The sequence below is a fragment of the Talpa europaea genome (assembly GCF_964194135.1).
Source record: "Talpa europaea genome assembly, chromosome: 5".
NCBI classification, from domain to species: Eukaryota; Metazoa; Chordata; class Mammalia; order Eulipotyphla; family Talpidae; genus Talpa; species Talpa europaea.
The window spans coordinates 21,676,074-21,701,149 of record NC_140071.1 but is presented as its reverse complement, the minus strand read 5'-3'; positions in this window follow the sequence as shown (position 1 = coordinate 21,701,149).

The window sequence follows — 25,076 nt, the reverse complement described above, 5'->3', positions numbered from 1 at the left end:
ACCAAAAATCGGAAGGTCCTCTTGAAGCTCTAGCTCCTTTCATCTATGGACCTGCTTTGAAATCCAGCATATTGTCTAGGGTCACCTTGAGGAAGCCTCCCTTCAGTTACCACATTCACTAATAATGTCAAACCTTCCCCACTTATTCACATTAGTCTTTTCACTGACTATTCTTTGGAACCATTTCAAACTTAATGTCAAGTAAAAAGCCATCATCATTTACTCTCCACTTCCACCTCTCTTTACCTCAAATGCTCACCTCTTCTCTCCCATTTAACCCCCTAACTCGACAATACTGCAAAAGAGCCATGAAGTCTGCAAGCATTTCTCTGTCCCCAAAATTCATTTCCAAAATCATAATGCATTTAATCTCACTAAATTTCTCTGACCTGCTTAGGGTTTCATGCAGGAACACGATGCTCATTTTGTTCATAGTAAGTAGTATAACATGAAAAACCCTTTTGCAGTTCAGTACAGACAAATGGAACTCGGAAAACCTATTTCAGGCATAATCATCTGACAATTGTCCAAACTCTGGATGGAGCAAATCAGAAGATATATTACTGCTCTAAAACACACCTTTGCTTTTGATGGACTTTCTTCTCAAGAAAGATAGTCATCTTATATTGACATTACTTCTTATATTTTTTGTTCTATTTCAACAACCTATGCTAGAGCAATAATATTTCTCTTAATTTCTACCCTTCACAATAAAACTTATTTAAAGGTCATAAGTCTTATAAGGCATTGTGGGCATCCTGACTGATTCATTTTCCAGAGCTTTCTGTGAGCTCTGGGATTTTAGTTTAGTTCTAGTGTGAACAGCAGATGAATTGTACAGGTTCTGGTCTCAGGATGAGGCTGTGTTAGCTGAACCTCAGTTGATGGTGATATCTGCCTACCCAGAAGCCATGTGGTTCTCTTTTGGAGAGCTCATATTAAATATTAATAGGATCTTTAAGGGTAGCTTTCTTTACATAAACTGAAGATAATTTATATTTGGTGTATAACATTTTTCTTCCTGTTGATTTGGGAGTACAACTGGTGGTGAATATAATGCTTCCTAAAGCTACAGGAAAGAGGTGAGGCTGGAAGAATAGACGGTTTCATTCCCCTGTTCCTCAATGTACATTTTCAAGGCAATGTGTCCAGGTACCAGAACTTCCTCCTTTAGCAGAGATATTGGTAATGCATTTCTCAAGGTAAAAGAATGAGTGAGGTCCAAATCCAGGTTCTTTAGGACATTTAGGAGTGTTTTGTGCTGGGAGGTCAGGGAAATATGGAGAGAGAAGCAGGCACGCCCTAGCACATTTACCCTTGTTTTCTAACATGGTTGGTTTGTGTGGGCTGAACAAGTAAAAGGCAAGAAGGTTGCAGAAACCCCTGTTTTGTAGTATTCTAAATTGACCTGTGTGCCTCCAAGTGAACATGGTTTATCTTGGCAACTTTGTGAATAAATTGATCCTTAACTACTTGTACTGACTTGCTCAACACAAACAGCAAATGCCTTCATAAATCCAAATCCACAAGGGATTGCAGTTACAAATAATCCTCCCCATTCCAAGAGTTGGTAACTCCTATGCTGCTGATATAAAGCTGAACCAGGAGTTGACTGTTTTCCTCTAGCTGACTGGTGCCCTAAAAAGTTGTCCAACAACACTTGAAACAAACCTACCTCTGCTTCAGAGGCATCATAAGCTAAACCTTTACTTAGTGTTTTTGAGTTTCATGGGAGAATTGCAACACTGCTTAAAAATGTAGGAGCTGTGGATTCATCTGTGTGATCACCAAACTATAAAGCATTTTATGGGAGTTATACAAGTCCAGTGTGGACAGAAACTGCAAACACATGTTTATGTCCTCCCTTTCTCTGGCGGTTAGATTCAAAATGACTCCCATAAAGCCAGAATGACCCCTCCCCTTTGAATAAGAAAGTGGTGATTATTTGAGAGAGAGAGAGAGAAGAGACGTGCTCCTTGAATTATACTCTGGAAATCCCTAGTGAAGGGGGGGGGGGCGGTGTGTGTGGTTGGAAGTGGGGCCAGCTTCAGCTACACTGTGAATGTTGTCTACATATTAGGCTCAGTTGGAAAAATTAATTTTTGACACCAGGTGTCATTTCCATCCTCTTTTTCCTCCTTTCTGCCCCCCCCACCTGTTTTTCTCATCCTCCTTTTCCTCTCCTCTCCTGCTCCCCACCCCACCACCTTATCACACTAGTCCCCTGCCCCAGGCATGCCAACCTTGTTACTGTTAAGGACTGGGCAAAATTGAATTCTCAGTGGATATGGCACAGGGATTGGCAATCTTTTTATATAAAGGGTCAAATTATAAGTGTTTTACAATTTACGGAATTGGACAAAATATTCTGCTTACTAAATACTGCCGGTCATCCACGGTTTCTGCTGCAACTACTCAACTCTGCAGTTATAGCACAAAAGCAGCCAGAGCAATACATAAATGGATGGCCGTGTACATGTGCCAATATTCTTACACACTGAAATTTGAATTTCAAATAGTTTTCATGTGTCACAAATTCTTCTTCTTTTGGTTTCCCTGAACTGTTTAAAAGTATAAAAAACATTCTTAGCTGGTAGACTAAATAACAACAACAAACACCAAACTGCGGCCAGCTTTGCTGGAGAGCTGTAGTTGTGAGCCCTCTAAAATACAGAATAAATTCTATGCACATTTCCAACACAAGTGTGAGTTTGTCTTTTTTTTTTCTTTTAACGTCTGTCAGTTTTAAGGCATATATTTTTATGTTTTATATTGGTTTTGTGATGTACATGTTATCATCTTTTGGTTGAATTTTATACTCATAAAATATTTGTCTCCATTTCTGTTGGCATTCTTTACCTGAATAGATGGGTAAATAATATAATTACTCTAGCTCCCTATAATAAGAAACTATATAGCATATATATTTTAATCTTTTATTTTTAAGCTATCTGTGTCTTTTTATTTAAATTAACCCACACTCAAAAGCAAACACTTATGGCTGTTTAAATTCTTCAAATGTGACAATACCTAATTTTTACTATAATGATCAGAACATCGATTATATTTAATTTAATTATCACTAAGTTGTATTAAGCATATCTTCCAGCTATTTTTCCCATTGTATCTATAATAATTTTCCCCTTTTGTTTCATTCCTATTTTTTCTATCAAGTTTTTTATTATTCCTTTTTTATTTGACTAACATATGACCTGTACATTATTTGAATACATTTGCTGGTTCTTATCTATGTTACATATGAATAATTACAGACTGATGAAAATTATTATTTTTCTGCTCTACCAAAAAAAAAACCTCTCAGAGGCCAGAAATTTTCTGTGAGTAGCATGAAGCTTCATCTGCTTCTAATTTGGTAGGAGGCCTATACTCAGGCAGGCTCTTTAGCTCCAGTAAGTCATCCAATTATCACAAATCATAAGAAGGAGAGAGAAATAGCCCATCTCAAAAGGACTAATAATTACTCGGGAAGTCAGACTTTCAAACAAAGCATTATCATCTATAGGTCACCTTTTAAATTCTCAGGATCACAGAGGGGCTCCAGTGGGGTGTTCCCCATCTGCAGTATCCCATCTGGAAAGAGCCTGCAGGGGCCGCTACATAAATGATGTCACTGTCCTCCAAGCATGATACCTAAAAAAGGGGAAAGAAAAGGATTTGAAAAAAAAAAAATCACATATGGTCATAAAAAGATTTTTACATCCATGACGGTTTTCCATGGTCAGAACCAATAACAGCAATGACTCAAATCTAAAATGGAGCTGGGAATGTCAAAACTGGACTCCAGTGACCTTTATATAATAACAACACCCCTCCCCACTGCTTCCCACCCCCATTCCTGCATTTCCTCTTCTGCAAAAATAGTTTTCGAAGGAGAAGAAAATTCCAGGGCATGTACTTTGTTGCAAATCTGCTTTTCACCTGAGCTCCCTTTTGGTCACTTGAAAAATACAAAGGGCCTGGACAAAAGACTAAAAGAAGTTGGTTTCCTGTGAACTTTTCACCAACTTTTTTGCTTTCAGAGCTGGAGTCTACTATCTATATCCAAACAACAAAACAACTGCATCATTTGAGCAGCAGAAAAGTGAGTAGGAAAATTGAAATCTGAAGCTGAAGGACAAAGTACAGTATCAAAGGCCCTTGCTTACAAACGAGTTTTGTTGAATCTTGCTTTCTCATTTATCTTCTCTTTGTTGTTGTCAAAGCCTTTCCCAGGGAGATATTCATACTGGGAAGTTTTGCTTGAAGGCAGTTTTATATCTAAAGAAAAAAAGAACAACACACCCCTTGAAGAAGTGGTGGATTTTGATAGAAATTAAAAGAATCATTTGCTGCAATGACTTATAAAAGCTCTGTGGCAAGGATGCTGTATTAGTACAAACACTTCCCAACTTATAAATGGACTGTGAGCCAATACTTTGTAAGTCTGTGGCTTGTAACTCAGAAAGCATTTGCCTATAGGAGCCATGTCATAGGTGGTAACTGGACACCACATTCAGTCACGAATTCTTGGATAATCTAGCATCATACACTCAAAGCAGTCGAATGACACTTTGAGTCACTCAGACTGATGTGTGTGCAGGGACATAAAAATGAATTCTTTAATTCATGGAGTAAATGTGGTGCATCTTACTGGAATGTTAATTTTATAGATGTAGGAAATATTCTTTCTGAATGAAAGGTAAGCATCATTTACTGAGTAATAAACGGCTTAAAAAGTTTAATAATAAGGCATGGGCCTTCAAAAACATCTTCTGCTTATAGCTTGAAGCTTTGAGCTGTCCCCAGATTTTCTTGATTTCAGAACTACCTTATTAGACAAATTGAAGACATGTGAGAAGCAAAACCAGGCAGCGCTGTAACTCTAGATTAGCCTGTGGCATGGCAGCTTCTTAAATTACATTTCAGGGGTCGCCCAGGTTAAGACAGTCACTGAAACTCAGCTTCATTTAAAGTGTAAATTACCCTCTTGGTGGAATAAAAACAAAAGAAATACTGAAAGGTTTTTGGAGAATGGAGGAGACCAAGGACACAAGATATGCCACAGGGATCCTAGATTGGATTCTGGACCAGGAAAAGATATGGGGAGACTGGTGAAATTCTAATAAGGACTGTAGATTATAGTAATAAAACAATGGGAGGATGGGGGAGAGGAGGGAGAAGTCAGAAGTTTATTTTATTTATTTAAAGATTTATTTATTTATGCATATAAGAGCTGGGGTACAGGCCAGAGATGTGGGAGGTGAGAGGATCCACCAGAGACAAAGTGAGGAACAGAACAGGCCAACTGACTGAAATGCACTGCTGAAGGGAGCAGTGGGTGAGACAGGAGAGGTCTGCTGCGCCATGTGGGTTGCTCCCTGGCCGGCTGGGGATTGAACTCAGAGGCTGCGGATTGCTTCACAGTGCTGTGCTTAACCCCTTCCGCTATCAGGGAGGTCCAGAAGGCAGATGTTTATGCTAAGAATTAACCTATTAGAAACACCAGTGCTCACATCAATTTCATTTTCTCCTCTTCCTTTTTTTTAATCAACAGGGAAAGGGGATCTTCTTTGGCATCTCTGGAGAGTGGGATGGTGAAGCAAGCCTGGGAACAGTTGGGGATTGTATGAAAAGGGCTTTCTTTGGATGATTCAAACATCTGAACTGATTGTCTGGAGAGAGGTAGATCCAATTGTCTTCTAGACTCTGACATGGGTTTGAGGTTTCAGGGCGGGATGAAGCTTTTTCTTGGACTATGTAAGTCAGAAGTTTTGTACCAAAGCAGCAGATCTGAGAGCCCTGCCCACAAGGTACTGGCTGACCAGCAGCCTTTTCTGCTCACTGGAGTCAGTATAATAAGACTTAGTACCATTCTATCATGTTTTACAATTTCCCATCTTTAACAAATTTGCGTCATCTACAAATGGAAAGGAATGTTATATTGGTGTGACAGAGATTCTGTCACTATGACAAACGCTATCAAACTTTGCTTTAGCAAGAGATGAAAAAGACAAGGCAGGGATGAGCTAGTCATGCAAAATGGAAAGATGAGGGACATGCCATTTAAAGAGAAAAAAGACCTAAAGGGAGGTTACCGCAGAAAGTACAAACTTCCCCTACTGCAGTTTTGCTGTTGTCCTGTGGATGGACACATAGAGGTGGGGAGACTGGTGCCACAAGTAGTTCCTAAACTCCAGCACACATATATGTACATACATAGTACATCACACATGCTTAAATACACATGTGTGTTTAATGGGATTTTTTTCCCCCTGAATGATGCTTGCTTTGCTTTTACTTCAGTGTAAAGTGTAGGGACCATTAAGGGCAGGGATGGACGCATAGCATGAAATACTCGAGATGTTCAAGGTAAGTGTAATAGACCAGACACACAAGACTTCCTTTGGCCCACAGCCCTGCTTAGAAAGACTCCTTTTCTCTCCAACTATTTGAGAAAAAATAAAAACTACTTTAGAGGTGCTGTAATCCATGCTGTAATCCATAAATAAGCATTCCCCAATCTTTGCTATTCTGTTGCTGATCTGAGGGCTACACAGCATGCAGTGAGATTTTGGGGTCTCCAAGAAACTGTCTTTATCTCTGCATAGCAATGGGTTTCCAGACCAGCCATTCAAAGCATGAAATATTTGTAAATGGGATTTATCCAAGGTAGGGCATAATTATTTATTAATGGAATAGTTTTGGTTTAACTTTCAAATAATTTTATACTTAAAAGTTGCCAGAATAATACAGGAAGTTCACATGTACTTTTCATTGAGTGTATCCTAATGTTAACACCTTCCATAACCACAACACAATTAACAACCCCAGAAAATTTACACAGGCAAAATACTGTAGCTAATCTGTAGACATTATCCACATTTCCCTAGTTTTTTTTTCCCCCACTGAAGTCTTTTTCCTATTTCAGGACCCACTCTAGGACCACATGCTGCATTTAGCATTCCCATCTCCTTGGTCCCCTCCCATCTGTGACAGTTCCTGTCTTTCATGACCTTGACACTGTCCAGGGATACTGGTCAGTATTTTGAAGACTGCCCCTCTTTAAGGTTATATCTGTTGAGCAAAAATACCATAGAAATGGTGTTACACCCTTCTCAAAGCATCATGTTGGAGGGTTATGATGCTTTATGACATTAATTTGTTTTATTACTGAGGATGCAAATCTTGGTTAGGGTGGCATCTGCTAGGATTCTGTAAAGGTACTATTTTTCCTTTTTTAATTAACTAACATATTGTAATGAGATGCTTTGAGAATGCAAATATTCTATTTTTCATTATGTGATACCCACTCACACTTTAACAGCCATCAGTGGTTTTTTCTTGCAACAATTATTACTATGGTATCACCAAAAGGTAACTTCATAGTTCCATCATCCCTTTTATGTGTATTTAATGGAGGTGAAGAGCTGTCCCTTCTCCCTCATTTACTTATCTGATTACTCATTTATGTCAATATGAACCTGTAAATTTTGTTAATGAATAGATTATAATCCCAAACTATCTGAAAGCCTAATCATATTAAGAGGAAATCTAAATGGGAAGCTGCCTGAAATCCAGCTATAAAACAAAATAACAAAGAAGCAAACAACTATCATTGCTTGCTGGAATAGGGTTTTTATTTGTTTTACTTTTTTTTTTTTAAGATTTATTTATACAAGCACTGGGTACAGTCAGAAGTGCAGGAGGGTGAGAGAATTCACCAGAGCCAGAGCGGGGAACAGAACAGGCAGACTGACGAAGTACACTGCTGAGGGGAGCAGCAGGCCAGACAGGAGAGGTCTGTCCAGCCATGTGGGACCCTCGCCAGCAGCCGGGGATAGAACTGGCGATGCAGAGGCTGCGAGCAGCTTCGCAACCCAGCGCTCAACCGCTGCACCACCAGGGGAGGCCTTGTTTTACTTTGCCTTTTAACCTCTTGCATCCAAAGATCCTAAAAGGTGAAAATTAGGTAACAGAAAAGATCCTCTCATCTATCTTTAAATGTTAAATTTTAGTACTAGACATGCATGAATTTTTCAGTAAGACTAGAGACTTGAAAAGCATGAGAAAATGCCTGATACATTTTGATAATTCCAGAGAACCTTGTTTCAAGCTAGAAATTAAAAAAAATACTTTCAAAGACTAGAGATGAGATTTTCAAACCAGGAAAGAGAAAATACATTCACTTAGGAAGATGAATAGGAGGATCAAATCCATATTGGAATCCTCAGAATTTGGCCTTGAGTACTCAGAACTTGTCTAAATTGTAAAGGCACAGCTTCTCTTCTAGCTGAATCTCTCTTCCTATTATTTCCTGCTTATTAGGGGAAAGGCAAAGAACACAAAATCCACAAGTATTCCATGTAGATGAGGAACTTTGTCCTGTGTAATATTTCAGAACCACTTTTCTGAGAAAAGCCAAAAGTAAACAGTTGTAAAATGTTGTAAGCGTTGCCTCTTTCCCCTGAATGCGTTGTTCTCTGATACTTGAAACCATTCCCCATGCTCCTTCTCAAACTCTTGTGGCACTTCTGTCCTTTTCTTGAGACCATTACCACATTCAGTCCTGAGTTGTAACCTCTGTGTATGTTTAAACTTCCTAATCTTTCCTATTCAAAAATAAACTACTTTATTTGATATTAATGAATTCTTCTTACCTTTTTAGAGTTGATAATGGCATAGTGGATTTATTTTCTGAGACCTTATTTTTGGGACCACATATCCTGAAATATTTATGGATTTCATTAAATCCCTCAAAATTATTTCAAAATCATCCAGAATGAGGATTGGGGACGTGGGTAGCACATGTAAGGGGCTTAGATCAATTTTACGACCTTAAGTCAAAAATAACTTCTTTTTTTTTAAATTTTTTTTTAAATTAATTTTTAATTTTTTTTTTAAGATTTATTTATTTATTTATACATACAAGCACTGGGAACAGTCAGAAGCGCGGGAGGGTGAGAGACTTCACCAGAGCCAGAGAGCGGAGCAGAACAGGCAGAAGGATCGAAGTACACTGCTGAGGGGAGCAGCGGGCGGCAGGAGAGGTCTGTGCGCCATGTGGGACCCTCCTCCGGTGGCCAGGGAGCAGCCGGGGATGGAACCGGTGCTGCAGAGGCTGCGGGCAGCTTCGTAACCCAGCGCTCAACCACTGCGCCACCGTGGAGGCCCCAAAAATAACTTCTAATCCTCAAAAGCACAAATCATAAAACAAAAGAACAAACTGAAAATTAAAGCTTATCTGTTAAAAAAAATGGTGTGAAATGGTCAAAAGCACAGACAGATCCTAAATAGGAAAATATACTTGTAATATCAAAACTGATATGGAATTAATATCTAGAATGTACAGTACACAATTTTCAGACTAATGACAATGACAAAAAAGGACAGCCTCCTATTCTCCTAAAATGAATAACGCAATTTACAGAAGGGAAACTCTTCAAAACTAACAGACATATTAGGAGAGACTCATGTTATTGCCAGACATGCAAATCAAAACAAAAGAGATTTCACTTTATGAGACTAGCAAGATTTTGAAAGCTCTTTACTATCAAATATTGGCAGGATCATGGCTACGGTGGTGTAGGCTGGAATATCCATTCCAAAGAGCAAACAGGCAGAACTTAATTGCATAAAGTCCGTGACTATCCCATAATCCAGCAGTTAAGCCATGGCATTAGTGTCCCAAAGAAAACCTCACATGTGTCCATGAGGATATCTGTTGTAGCATTACTTTGAAGGTGGGGATTTGTAGTCCCAAATGTTATAGACATGATCAGATATTCCATTTTTACAAAATGGATGCAGAGGAATAGAAAAAAAGAAATGCTCTTCCACTTACTGTATGTAACTAGGACAGTAGAGTAGATCAGTGTTTCTTAGGTTTATTTATTTTTCCAGTTTCTTTTTACATTTTATTTTCTATGTGATTTCAACAGATTTAGTATTGCTTACAACTTAATTCATATTAGAGGTGAATATTGCTGGAATTTTGTTCAAGTATTTTGTCTTTCCTTTTTATTTATTTCATTTTTTATTGATTTATATATATATATATTTTATATCATTGTTCATTTTTGTACAATGTATACTTTCTCCTCTCAGGTGTATTCCCTATAAAATACCCACCACCAATTCATCCATGAACCATCTTTCCATTTTGAAATAATTTTATGTTAACAAAAATGTTGCAAAAGCTGTACCAAGATTTTCTACATATTCCTTGCTAGGTTTCCTCAAATGTTGACATTCTCATCTAATTATAAAACAACTACCCAAACAGGAAATTAATACTGATGAAACATTCTTAACTAATCTATGGGCCTTACTCCTACTTTGGGTCATTGTCCCATTACATTCTGTTTCTGGTCCAGGTTCCAATACTGCATTTAGTTTTCATTTTCTTATAGTCTTTTACAACATGGAGTAGTGAATAGTTCCTTTATCTTTCATGACCTTGACACATTTGAAGAATAGTGGCCAGTTATTTTGTAAAATGTCTGCTGATATCACTTTGTTAAATGTATGCTTAGAATTACCATCAGGATATACATTTTGGAAACAATACTACAAAACCATGCTATGTTCTTCTCTGTGTATCATACCAAAAGGTACGTGGTGTTGATGTCTTATCTGGCTCATTACTTGATTATGTGAAGTTTCACCACTCAGTTAAGGTGTCATTTTCCAGTTTCCATCACTGTGATAAAACAATTTTTTTCCTTTGTATTTAGCAAATGTCTTACAGAAAGATAGTTTGAAATGCAAATATCCTACTTCTCATCATACCTGTAGCAACCATTTATATTTCTTGCTTACAGCAACTATTACTGTTTTCTTTGACAAATAGTGGTTTTCCTCCATAATCCTGTCTACAATTATTTATTTCTATCTTTTTAAGGTATCATTAACAAATAAAAAGTACATACTTAAGGTACATAGCATGCAGTTTTATATATGTATAGCTTGCAAAATGATTGCCATAGTAGTTTAGTTAGTACCCATCACCTTACATAGTACCTGTGTGTGTGTTTAATGAGAACATTTGAGATCTATTCTCTTAGCAAACTTCTAGCACACTATATATTATTACAAATTATAGTCACCATGCTGTACATTGAATTAACAAATCAAGTTGCTATGAATTTAACCTTTGTAATATTGAGTCTTCGTATCTATGAACAAGATATGTTTTTCTATTTATTTAACTCTACTTCAATATTTTACAATAAGGGTTTATAATTTCCCCATAGAATCCTTGAATATAATCTGTCAGATATATTCTGTCAGATATATTCTGGGTACTTTATATTTGTTGCTATACTTACAAATGATATCTTTGCAAAGACATCATTTTCTATCTGATTCTATTGTATAAAATACAGTTTATTTCACTTACTAATTTCTGTTCTGGGACTTTTCTTAACTCTACTGTTAACTTCAGTAGCTTACGTGAGAATTAATTTGGATTTTCTATAAATGTGACTATGTCATCTATAAATAATGGCAGTTTTATTTCCTCTTTCCAGTCTGTATACCCTTAAAAAATGTTTTATTGCTTTGCCATTGCTCACTAGGTGTTCCAGTGCAATGCTGAACTGCAGTGGAACATCATGCTTTCTTTCTTGAACTCAGAGAGAAAATTTCACAATTATCACCCCTCAGTATAATGTTTATTGCAGAGTTTTGTTGTTGCAGTAGATACCACTTATTGTGGTAAGCTCCTTTTATTTCTAATTCACTATGAGTTCTTGTGTTCTTCACATTGCTAAATACCAAATTATTTCACTGCATTTTCACTCCTAAATGTGAGAAAGACTAAAACTTATAGTCATTATATAGTTCATTTATTTGGCCACTAAAAACTGGGAGTACAGTTCTCCAGTGGGAAGAGAGACTGGGCTGGGGGGGGTCACTAACAAGTCATGCCGCAAGTTTCCCTCTGTAGTCCCCTTTTCATTGTTGTAAGAGATTTTTTACTGGTAGCTCTTGGGTTAGGTATTAGCATAGGAATATGTTAATTTTCTAGAGTAGAACATATTTATTCCACACTGTTGGTCTCAAATCCTAAAATCTTTTTTTTTAAAGATTTATTTATTTATTTTATATAAGCACTGGGTACAGTCAGAAATGTGGGAGGGTGAGAGAATTCACCAGAGCCAGAGGGGAGAGCAGAGCAGGCAGACTGACGAAGTACACTGCTGAGGGGAGCAGCGGGCGGCAGGAGAGGTCTGCGCACCATGTTGGGATCCTCCCCGGTGGCCAGGGATAAACCAGCGCTGCAGAGGTTGCAGGCAGCTTCGCAACCCAGAGCTCAACCACTGCACCACCAGGGAGGCCCTCAAATCCTAAAATCTTAAGGACAAAGCTCCCCAAAGACTTAATCCCCAGATGCAGAGTCTTATATCAGAGAAGCTTGCCGAGCTATGGAATCCCTTAAATCCTGGGTGTCCTGTGGACAACAGGCAGTCATTGCTACTTTCTTCTTCCTCTTCTCTGATCTTCATTCATCTAGCCTCTGTTAGATTTTGAACTACATCTGATTTCATTTCTGGAGCTCATTTTCATAGTTCCTGAGTTACTCAGAGAAAAGACATAATCTCAATAAATGACTAATGGAATTGAATTTTTAAAAAGGTAGCTGCAGTTTAAATTTTAATAAAGATGACTGTGGGGTTCTCTTAAAAGCTAAGTGCTTGCTCATCCTCATTTGGCACGTTTTCCTTAAAAATTAGTGAAGCAGAACTACCAGGTTTTTTAAAATTTTGAACTTAGTATCAGGTAATAGTGCAGTCTGTGGCAAGGATAAAAAAAGTTTTCTGGCTACAAAGGGCTCAGATTTTTTTCAATGAACTCCTCATCACAGGCCTCACATCACCTGAGTTTACCTGGTCTAAGCAGGCATATCACCAGCATGATGATCTACATTTATGGGGAGAGATTCTGAAGCAGAGAATTTTGAATATTTCATGAACTTAAAAAAGTGTATATCCAGACTTCTAGAGCTAAAGTAACTTTAAATTTTTAAATAATTTTAGCTTTATTGATAATTGAGTTTATATATAATATTTTATAATTTTAAGATGTATAGTGTGATGATTTGATACACACATGTATTACAAACATCTATCTGATAATGATATAATTTGATATCCAAACTTGTAAGAAACTCATACAACCCAATAGCTAAAAGTCAAATAACCTGATTAAAAAGTTGGCAGAGAACTTGAATAAATGTTTTTTTTTGCCAAGAAGACATACAGATGACTACAGGCAAAAAAGAGCCTCAACATCACTAACCATCAGAAAAAGGCAAATCAAAACCAAAATGAGATATTATCTTAAATCCATTGGAATGGCTATTATCAAAAATGACAAGAAATAATCAAGGGTGAGGATATGGAGAAAAGAGAACCATGACACACTGTTTGTGGGAATATAAATTGATAGAGTCAACAATGGGAAAATGTATGAAGGTTCCTCAAAAATTAAAAAAAAGAAAAAAGAACTACTATATGATCCAGCAGTCCCCACTTCTGGGTATACAGTCAGAGGAAATTAAATCACTATCTTAGAAGATATAACTCTACACTCATTGCATTATTTAAAACACTTTTAATGGAAATTTGTTCTACATTTTATTGATAATGCCATGCTTTTGCTTTAACGACATGCATTTATATGTATCTATGAACTCAAGAGGCCCTGATAGTTTACTTTTACTACTGCTTAGCTGGCCAGATTATTTTCTTTCTTCCTGTTGGCACCTGTAGTAACTTTCTCTGTAGCTCTTTGTGAACTTATTGGCAAAATATCCATGTGTCTTTTCCTCTCAATGATTTGGTTTTTATGAAAATTACAAAGCAGGGACTCTATCAGTATGATGGTTTTTTGTTCATCCCTAAGGACAAGAAAACAAATATTGATCATTATTCCCTTTGACTTGGGGATTTCACAGTGAACAAGCACTTTCTTTTTTTAGATTTATGTGCTTTTCTGGGTGGATTGAGAGAGGTAGAGCTGGGAAAACCCCTTTTTAAACAGAGAGAGAAATAATGTAAGGTGAGGATTTTAATATTCTTTTGAAAAAGAGACCACATTCGTATAGTCAATCAGCCAGTCAGTGCAGAGGCATGCATGCACCAGAGAAGTGGGGGTGGGGGGTGCGGAGGCTTTAGGACAAGCTCTTAGCAGTGGAGACCTTTACCTCCTAGCACATAAACCATGATCTGTGGCTAGAGATGCAGATTGGAACAGAAGACCATTTCAGTGCACATGGCATGATGCATATTGACTTCAAAACACCCTTTAGAGGCGCCATTCCCGCCCCACTGATCTGGGCTACAGCCCGCGTCCTGGAACTGAGGGCTTTGGAACAGAGACCCGGGGCACGAAATTAGGGGCGTGGGTTCCCCACGACGGTGGGGCACAAGGCAGACACAGCACCCCAAAGCCGTTGAGGTGTACCCTACCATCCCCGCTCTGCTCCCTGTCCCACGGGGTGGAAAATCAGATCCCCAAGGGCTCTAGGAGGGATCTCTGGCACCACCTAGCGACTTGAAGCCAGCAGAGGCTCCTGAAGGAGCTAGTGGCCAGCTGGGGAGTTTGCCCACACCGGGCCCCTTCCGAACAAGTAGTCTGAGCCCACAGGGAGAGCGAGCACCCACAGCCGGGGCAGACCAGGTGCGCAGAAGAGTGTGCCTGAGACCAGACACGCAGGGAGTGTGTCCCACATCACCATTTTAGAACAGGGACATTTCTTCAGTAAAGACTACCTGCAGAAGGCTTCCTCAGGAGCCAGAGGTGAGCGGGGGAAGTTCGCCCACGCCAGACACCCTCTGGCCTGCAGTCCAAGCCCAGAGGGGAGCAGGAACCCACCGCCGGGGCAGACCAGGCGCACAGGGGAGTGTGTCCCTACATCGGCATTTTAGAACAGGGACCTTTCTCCAGTAAAGACTGCTTGAAACTGACAGATGACTCCTGGAAGAACCAGAGGGGAACAGAGAAGCCCACCCAAGATGCCGGCCAGTCCCAACAACACACTGTCCCAACGCATACGGCAAATTAGAAAACAGACAGTAGGGAAGAGAAGAACCACACGCAACCTAGCAACTCTCCAGAGAAAAAGCACACCACAAAAAGAAAGCCAGCCCCCAGATTGCAAAGACAATAACTTGGAAGAATTTCTGAGCCTTCCAGAAAGAGAATTTAAAATTGCTGTGATTAAAAAACTAACAGAAGTCATAAAGGAAAACAATGATAAGGGAAAAATAATCAACGATCAGAAGAATGCAATTGAGTCCCTAGAGAGGGAAAACAATGGTCAGAAGAAAGAAATTGAGTCCCTAAAGAGGGAAGTAAAAGAAATGCAGGAGATCAAAGAATTAATGGAAGAACTAAAGAATTCTGGAAAAAGCAATGAAAGCAGAATAGATGAAATGGAAGAACGAATAAGTAATCTTGAAGACACAGAAATAAAAAGAACCAAAACAGAGAAGGAAAGAGAAGTACGAAGGAAAAAGAACGAAGAAAGACTTCGGGAACTATCTGACTCCATGAGGAAAGGAAATATAAGAGTTATAGGAATACCAGAAGGAGAGGAGAGAGATGTAGGAACAGAGAAAATATTCAAAGAGATAATTGAAGAGAACTTCCCAAATGTGAAGAAGGAGCTGAAAATTGATATACAAGAAGCAAGAAGAACACCAAACTTCCACGACGAAAGGAAAAATACAGCAAGACACATAATAGTAAAGCTCCCAAGAATCCAGGACAAGGAAAAAATAATGAAGCTGGCAAGAGGGAAGAAACAGATAACATTCAAAGGAAAACCAATCAGGCTGACATCAGACTTCTCCGAAGAAACACTACGGGCAAGGAGAGAGTGGAGGGACATAGTCAACAGACTCCAAGAAAACAGATGCCAACCAAGAATACTCTATCCCGCAAAGCTCTCCTTCCTCTTTGAAGAAAGAATATGGACCTTTCCAGACAAACAGAAACTCCGGAATTTCATTGCAACTAAACCCCCACTCCAAAAAATACTACAAGGAGTCCTAAAGCCAGAACCTCAGAGGGACGAATAACAATGAAAGAAGGCCAAAAAAAAAAGTTATTAAAAGAATAAATAAATAAAATCAAAGGAAAGACAAACACAATGGCAAATACAGATGTTAACATATCAATAATAACTCTGAATGTAAATGGACTAAACTCTTCAATAAAAAGACACAGAGTTGCAGCCTGGATTAAGAAACAAAACCCAACCTTTTGCTGTCTCCAGGAAACACATTTAGCTACAAAAGATAAAAATAGGCTCAAAGTTAAAGGATGGAAAACAATCCTACAAGCAAATGGACCAAAAAAGAAAGCAGGAACAGCTATACTTATATCAGATAAAACAGATTTCAAACTCAAAAAGATAAAAAGAGACCCCAAGGGTCACTACATTATGATCAAGGGGACAATACTTCAAGAAGAAATAACACTCATTAACATATACTCACCAAACGAAGGAGCACCAAAATATATCAGACAACTGTTGTCCTCTCTGAAAACAGACATCAGAGAAAACACATACGTAGTGGGAGACTTCAACACACCACTATCAACAATGGATAGATCAACAAGACAAAAAATAAGTAAAGAAACTAAAGCTCTAAATAAGGACCTAGAGCAATTGGGCTTAACAGACATCTATAGAACACTAAACCCCAAAAAAACGGAGTACACATTTTTCTCAAGCGCACACGGATCATTCTCCAGGATCGATCACATACTGGGGCACAAGACAAACATCAACAGATACACCAAGATTGAAATCATATCAACCATCTTTTCTGACCATGAAGGCATCAAACTAGAAATAAACCATAAAAAGAAGGCAAGGAACTTTCCTACCTCATGGAGATTAAAAACCACACTACTGGAAGACCATTGGACTAATGAGGAGATCAAAGAAGAAATTAAAAAATTTTTTGAATTGAACGACAAGGAGGACACCAATATCCTAAATGTATGGGATGCAGCAAAAGCAGTATTAAGAGGAAAATATATAGCAATAGAAGCTCACATCAAGAAACAAGAAAGAACGCAAAGAAACAACCTAATCTCGAAGCTCAAAGATCTAGAAAAAGAACAACAAAAAAACCCCAAAACCAGTAGAAGAAAAGAAATAATAAAAACCAAAGCAGAAATAAATGAAATTGAAACTAAAAAAACAATCCAAAAGATCAATGAAACCAAGAGCTGGTTCTTTGAAAAAATCAATAAAATAGACAAACCCCTAGCCAGGCTCACAAAGGAAAAAAGGGAGAAAGCACAAATAAACAGGATCATCAATGAAAGAGGAGAAATCACAACGGACACAGCAGAAATCAAAAGAATAATCAGTAACTACTATGAACAGTTATATGGAAACAAGTTCAACAATCTAGAGGAGATGGACAAATTCCTACAACTCTACAATCACCCAAAGCTAGATAAAGAAGAAATAGAACACCTAAACAGACCAATTACAATTAGCGAAATTGAAATGGTAATCAAAAACCTCCCCAAAAACAAAAGCCCAGGACCTGATGGATTTACAAATGAATTCTACCAAACATTCAGAGACGAATTAGTGCCTATCCTTCACAAACTCTTCCAAAAAATTGAGAAGGAAGGGACAATACCAAACACGTTTTATGAAGCCAACATTACACTAATACCAAAACCGAACAAGGACAACACAAAAAAGGAAAACTACAGGCCAATCTCCCTAATGAACACTGATGCAAAAATCCTCAATAAAATTTTAGCTATCAGAATCCAACAATGTATCCATAAGATAATTCACCACGACCAAGTTGGATTCATTCCAGGGGCACAAGGATGGTTTAACATCCGAAAATCAATCAACGTTATCCAACACATCAACAAAAAGAAATATAAAAACCATATGATAATATCAATAGATGCTGAGAAAGCTTTCGACAAAGTGCAACACCCATTCATGATAAAAGCCCTTGAAATTCTTGGGATACAAGGAACATACCTCAACATCATAAAGGCCATCTATGACAAGCCAACAGCCAGTATCATTCTCAATGGTGAAAAGCTGAAAGCAATTCCATTAAGATCTGGAACAAGACAAGGATGTCCACTCTCACCATTGCTTTTCAATATAATACTGGAAGTCCTAGCCAGGGCAATAAGACAAGAGAAAGACATCCAAGGAATCCAAATAGGAAAAGAAGAAGTCAAACTATCACTATTTGCAGACGATATGATATTATATATAGAGAACCCCAAAAACTCCACAGAAAAGCTAATTCAACTCATCAATCAGTTCAGTAAAGTGGCAGGATACAAAATCAACACGCAAAAGTCAGTAGCCTTCCTATACACAAACAATAAATCTGAAGAAGAAGAAATCAAAAAGACCATCCCTTTTGTTATTGAAACAAAAAAAATCAAATATTTGGGAATAAATCTAACAAAAGAGGTAAAGGACCTATACAAAGAAAACTATAAAACACTGTTAAAAGAAATAGAAGAAGACACAAAGAAATGGAGAGACATCCCCTGCTCATGGATTGGAAGAATAAACATTATTAAAATGGCCATCCTTCCAAAAGCAATATACAGATTCAATGCTATTCCAATCAAAATTTCAATGTCATTCTTCAAAGAAATAGAACAATTATTGATGAAATTCATATGGAATCACAAAAAACCCCGAATAGCCAAAGCTCTCCTGAAAAAAAAAGAAGGGAATGGAGGCATCAGACTCCCAGACTTCAAACTATACTACAAAGCCATAATCATCAAAACTGCATGGTATTGGAACAAGAACAGACATACAGACCAATGGAATCGAATAGAAAATCCAGAAATAAACCCACAGATTTATGGTCAACTAATCTTTGACAAAGGAGCAAAGACTATGCATTGGAGCAAAGAAAGTTTGTTCAATAAATGGTGCTGGGAAAACTGGGTCGCTACATGCAAAAGAATGAAGCTTGACCACCACCTCACACCATACACAAAAATCAACTCAAAATGGATTAAAGAACTAGACATAAGACCTGAAACCATAAAATATATAGAAGGAAATATAGGCGAAACACTACGTGATTTGCACATCAAAGACATCTTTACAGACACATCACCCAAAGCAGTGATAGTGAAGGCAAAGATAAACAGCTGGGACTACATCAAATTAAAGAGCTTTTGCACAGCAAAAGAGACAATAACAAAAACAAAGAGAAACCCCACCAACTGGGAGAACATTTTTGCACCCAACACTAATGATAAAGGACTGATCACAAAAATCTGCAAAGAGCTGATGAGACTCAACAACAACAAAGAAAATAATCCAGTCAAAAAATGGGCAGAAGAGCTTAAAAGAAACTTCTCTGAAGAGGAAATGCAAATGGCCAACAGGCATATGAAAAAATGTTCAACATCACTTGTCATCAGGGAAATGCAAATCAAAACTACCATGAGATACCATCTTACACCAGTGAGAATGGCACATATTAAAAAAACTAGCAACAACAAATGTTGGCAAGGGTGTGGAGAAAAAGGAACTCTTCTGCACTGTTGGTGGGAGTGCAAACTGGTCCAACCACTGTGGAAAGCTGTGTGGAGATTTCTGGACCTACTAAACATAGAGCTTCCATATGATCCAGCAATTCCACTCCTAGGTATTTACCCAAAGGACACAGAAACATCAATTCCAAAGAACACCTGCACCCCTATGTTTATAGCAGCACTGTTTACAATAGCTAAGCTTTGGAAACAACCCAAATGCCCAAAAATAGATGACTGGATCAAGAAGATGTGGTACATATATACCATGGAATATTACTCAGCATTCAAAAAAGATAAACACATGCAATTTGCAGCAACATGGATGGCGCTGGAAGGGATCATGCTCAGCGAAATAAGCCAAAAAGAAAAAGAAAAATACCGGATGGTCTCACTCATAGCAGGAATCTAGAAAACTTAAATAAGGGACCAGGAAAATGAATAACTATAAGATAGTGAAAATCAAAATCAACAAAAAACTATGAACCAGAGACACTTTTAGGGGGGCGGGGGCGGGAGGGGAGGGATTGGGGTCAGAATGGGGGGGCTGCAATTGTATGGGGAATATAACAATAAAATTTATTTAAAAAAAAAAAAAATAAAAAATAAATATTTAAAAAAAAAAAAAACACCCTTTAGATTCAGATTTTTAAAAAAGATTTGTTTTTTATTTATTTATGCATATAAGAACTGGGGTGTAGGCCAGAGGTGTGGGGGTTTGGGCAGGCGAGGATTCAGAGACAGAGTGGGGAGCAGTACAGTAGGATCTACTGAAATACACTGCTGAGGGGAGCAGTGGGCGAGACAGGAGAAGTTTGCTGCACCGTGTGGGTTAGCCCCCTGGCTGGGGATCAAACTCATGCTGCAGCGGCTGGAGATAGCTTGATAGTGCTGATATTTTAACCCCTGTGCCACCAGGGAGGCCCAGATTCAGATTTTTTTCAATGTCCCTCTATTAGCTTTTTATTTTTTAAAGTTCCATGCATTAAAATAAAAAGCAAAGGAATAATAAACAAAAGATTGGATCAATTATTTTCTAGAACTATTATCCAATTAAAAAGTCTTTTTGATTTAAATAGTCCTTTAGGGGCCTCCCTGGTGGTGCAAGGGTGTTAAGCACAGCACTATGAAGTTATCTGGAAGCCTCTGCATCACGATTTCAATCCCCTACTGGCCAGGGAGCAACCCACCTGGCACAGCAGACTCTTCTGACTGGTCTGCTGCTTTCCTCAGGAGTGTTTTTCGGTCAGTCTGCCTGTTCTGCTCCCCACTCTGTCTCTGGTGAATCCTCTCACCTTCCTGCACCTCTGGCCTGTACCCCAGTTCTTGTATGCACAAATAAATAAATCTTTAAATAAATAAATAGTGCTTTAGTTTGAATTAAGAATTGTAGATGGCATGACTGTGGAATTTTGCTCTCATTCATTCTTTCATTTATAAATATGGATTGTCTTCTATGTACTTGGTCAGATGTAGACACATTCATATACAAAAATAAATATAGTTCTTACATACAATAGATACATAAAAGGAACATGGTTTTGGCCCACTTTGAACTTACAGTTCTTATTAAGGTTAGCCACATACATTCTTTATTTGTGTTCTTGGGATTCTTTGCAAAAATAAGAGTTGAATTGCTACAAGTCTACAGGAAGTTATTATATTTGAAATGTAAGATGGGCAACCTTGAAGATCAAATACAAATTTTATGCGAGAGTGTTATCAGATGAAAGCAGTTAAGTTGTAGTTCCAAGATAAAATTCTTACTCTTTCAAAGGGAGCTGAAGGCAGCTCAGGCCCCTTCCTCTACATGTGACCAAACTCCAGAGGGTGAGATATTTTTAGGTAAACCAGTGCTCTTTGGAGTATTTCCTTAAATAATAAAGATGTCAATGCACCTCAAAGACATCTTTACAGACACATCACCAAAGCAGTTAATAGTGAAGGCAAAGATAAACAGCTGGGACTACATCAAATTAAAGAGCTTATGTACAGCAAATGAGACAATAACCAAAACAAAGAGAAACCCCACCAACTGGGAGAAAATTTTTGCATACAACGCTAATGATAAAGGACTGATCACAAAAATCTACAAAATGCTGATGAGACTCAACAAAAACAAAGAAAATAATCCAGTCAAAAAATGGGCAGAATAGCTAAAAAGAAACTTCTCCAAAGAGGAAATGCAAATGGCCAACAGGCACATGAAAAAATGTTCAACATCACTTGTAATCAGGGAAATGCAAATCAAAACTACCATGAGATACCATCTTACACCAGTGAGAATGGCACATATTAAAAAAACTAGCAACAACAAATGTTGGCGAGGTTGTGGAGAAAAAGGAACTCTTCTGCATTGCTGGTGGGAGTGCAAACTGGTCCAACCACTATGGAGAGCTGTGTGGAGATTCCTCAACCTACTAAAGATGGCGCTTCCATATGATCCAGCAATTCCACTCCTAGGTATTTACCCAAAGGACACAGAAACATTAATTCCAAAGGGCACCTGCACCCCTACGTTTATAGCAGCACTGTTTACAATAGCTAAGCTATGAAAACAACCCAAATGCCCAAAAATAGATGACTGGATCAAGAATATGTGGTACATATATACCATGGAATATTACTCAGCAATCAAAAAAGATAAACACATGCAGTTTGCAGCAACATGAACAGAGCTAGAAGGGATCATGCTCAGCGAAATAAGTCAGAAAGAAAAAGAAAAATACCGGATGGTCTCACTCATAGCAGGAATCTAGAAAACTTAAATAAGGGACCAGGAAAAAGACTAATTAATACAAAGTAAAAATCAAAATCAACAAGCAACTCTAAAGCAGAGACACACTACGGCGGGGGTGGGGAGGAAGGGATGGGGAGAAGAAGTATTAGGGTCAAAATAAGGGGGGGTGCAACTGTATGGGGAGTATAACCAAAATGAAAATGCATACATTGTGCAAAAATGAAAAATGATGTAAGAATTATAGAAAATAAAATATTAAAAAAAAGATGTCAAGAAAACCACGAAACAAAGAAAAGAAAAAATAGAAATAAAGAGAAAAACAGAAGAAAGGGAGAAAGAAAGGGGCCAGCTAGAGGAGGGAGAAAAAAGGGAAGGAGAAAGAAAGGGGAATGGGTAAGGAGAACTTAGAACAGACTAGTGGTTTCCTGAATATAAGGAGTGGCAATAGCCACTAAAAGAGATTTTTTTTTCCTTAAAAAAGAAATAAGTCCTAGGCCTCCCCGGTGGTGCAAGGGGTTAAGACACAACCTATGAAGCTGTCCACAGCCACTGCAGCACTAGTTTGATCCCCGGGCAGGGAGTTACCCACATGGCACAGCAGACCTCTCCTGTCTCCCCTGCTGCTCCCCTAAGCAGTGCATTTCAGTCAGTCCACCTGTTCTGCTCCCCACTCTGTCTCTGGAGGATCCTCTCACCCCCCACACCTCTGGCCTGTACCCCAGCTCTTGTATGCATAAATAAATACATCTTTAAAAGAAAAGAAAGAAACAAGTCCTGCAGACATCCCTTCCCCTCACCCCCCTCTCTTCCCATGTGCCCCACTCATGTCTGAGAAAATTCAGGGGAACTTAAGTCCCTTTGGACCACTAGCTTGTCTTTTTCTCCAACGTATTTATTTAACTGGAGGCTCTTACCCTTCTCGTTAATGAACTCTAGAAAGTCTGACTTTGTAAGTCTTTGGGGAGAAAAGTATTTCTGACCTAATTCTGAAATAGATCTAATTAGTTCAAAGAAAAGCAGTCTCACGGTTTCATTAAAATCATCTGCCTCATTATGTAAATAGTTTTTCTTTGAATTCCTCCTATGAGGGAAGAAGCAGTGAAAAAAGATCAGAGAGAAAGAATGAACATGTTTTAATGAATATATTTTATTTCGGTAATTAAAAGTAAGGGATCGCACTAAGCATTGAACATTATCTTAACGTTATTGTTATCCCAAAAGCCTTATTGTTTATCTCTTGTATGAGGCAACATATCTATAGACTTTGTTTCTAAATACAATTTGACAAGAAGTCCAATTGGGAGATAGAAAATCTAGGGACCTAAACACCAACCTTTGCAATTTTGTACTCAGTGTGAGTTCCTACCCAGCTCTGGGATGGGGACATTTCTCAAATTCTCTAAACCTCATTTAGGACATTTCTCAAATTTTATAAACCTCAAGGTCTTTCACAAATAAAACAGGAAGAATAGCACTTAACTATTGGTAGGATATCTTCGTATTTTAATGATAGTTTCTTTCAGTGTACAGGAACTTTTTAGTTTGATGTAGTGCCATTTGTTTATTTTTGCTTTTTTTCCCTTTGCCATTGGAGTCAAGTTGCCAAAAGCAACATTGACATCAATGTTGTGTGGTGTTTTGCCTATGTTTTCTTCTATGTGTTTTATATTTTCAGGCCTTACATCCAAGTCTTTAATCCATCTTGCGTCAGTATTTTAATATGGTATGAGACAGTGATCTTGTTTCATTCTTTTGCATGTGGTTGTCCAGTTTTCACATCACCATTTACTGAAGAGACTTTCCTTTGTCCATTGTACACTCTTGGCTCCTTTTTAATAGATTAACTATCCATACAAGTGTGGTTTTATTTCTGGGCTGTCAATTCTATCCCATAGATTTTTATTCTGCTACCACACTGCTTTGATTGTATAGATTTGTTATATATTTTGAAGTCTGGGGTTGTGAATATCTCCATTTGTCCTTGCTTTGACTATTCAGGGTCTTTTATGGCTCCATAACATTTTTCAGTGTTCTATTTCCTGGAAGAATGTCATGAAATTTTGATAAATTTTGATAAGAATTATACTGAATCTGGCCATTTTAACAATGTTCATTCTTCCAATCCATGAGGAGAGAATATATTTCCATTTCTGTGTCTCCTCCTATACCTTTTGACATAAAGTTCTTATTACATAGTTCCTTCACTTCCTTTGTTGATTCCTAGGTATATAATTCTTTGTGATGTGATAGTAATGGGGACTCTTTGCTTGATTTCTTTCTTTTTTACTTCATTGCTTGTATATAGGAAAATAACTGATTTTTGTACACTGATTTTGTACCTTAACACTTTCTGTGTTAATTTATCATTGTGCTGATTTATCATTTCTAATAGTTTTTTAATGGCGTTTTTAGGGTTTTCTATGTATATTTTCATTTTATCTATGAGTAGTGATGGTTTTTCTTATTCTTTCCCAATTTGGACACCTTTTATATCTTTCTCTTGCTTCCCACTATGTTCTTCTATTCCATGGCACTAAGAAGAACAATTCTATTCCATCCGCAATGTTGACAGCCTTCCAAATATTTAAAGGGCATTATTGTGCCCCATATGGTTTTTCTCTTTATATAAACATGGGCACATCTTTATGACAAAAGTTATGATGGTACCAACAATGATAATACTTGCTCAAACTCTACCTGTCCTTCATGGGTTCGTCTAAATGTCAAAATTTCTACAAATCCCAGATGACTCTAATGAAAAACA